Source organism: Odontomachus brunneus, unplaced genomic scaffold (genome assembly GCF_010583005.1).
Source record: "Odontomachus brunneus isolate Ranch 3 - 2012 unplaced genomic scaffold, Obru_v1 Obru_scaffold_333, whole genome shotgun sequence".
Classification (NCBI taxonomy): domain Eukaryota; kingdom Metazoa; phylum Arthropoda; class Insecta; order Hymenoptera; family Formicidae; genus Odontomachus; species Odontomachus brunneus.
The window spans coordinates 46489-46932 of NW_022639783.1; positions in this window are offsets into that span (position 1 = coordinate 46489).

Here is a 444-nt window from a genome sequence, read left to right on the forward strand (position 1 = left end):
GGGGGGCGTAATCGACAAACTCTTTCCGGAATGCCCGGAGGAGCTCGAGCGCCCCCCGGAACGGTATGACCACGAGTGGTCGGAGAAGATGGGGGTCCAAAAACAGGAACTTGATTGTGCCGTGAGGAGGATGGGACTCCGGGACACCGCCCCGGGTCCCGACGGACTTCACGGCAAAGTCTGGTGCTTGGCGTACAGCGCGTGCGGTCCAAGGCTGTGCAAGCTCTTCAGCGCCTGCCTGGAAAGAGGGGTGTTTCCCCGCACATGGAAGGAGGCCCGCCTGGTCCTCCTTCCTAAGGAGGGGCGGCCTGCGGACTCACCCTCCGCGTACAGGCCGATTTGCCTGATCGACGAGGTGGCGAAACTCTTTGAGAGAGTTATCGCGAATCGCCTCGTCGATCACCTGTCCCGAAAGGGGCCTGATCTGGCGGAGTGCCAGTACGG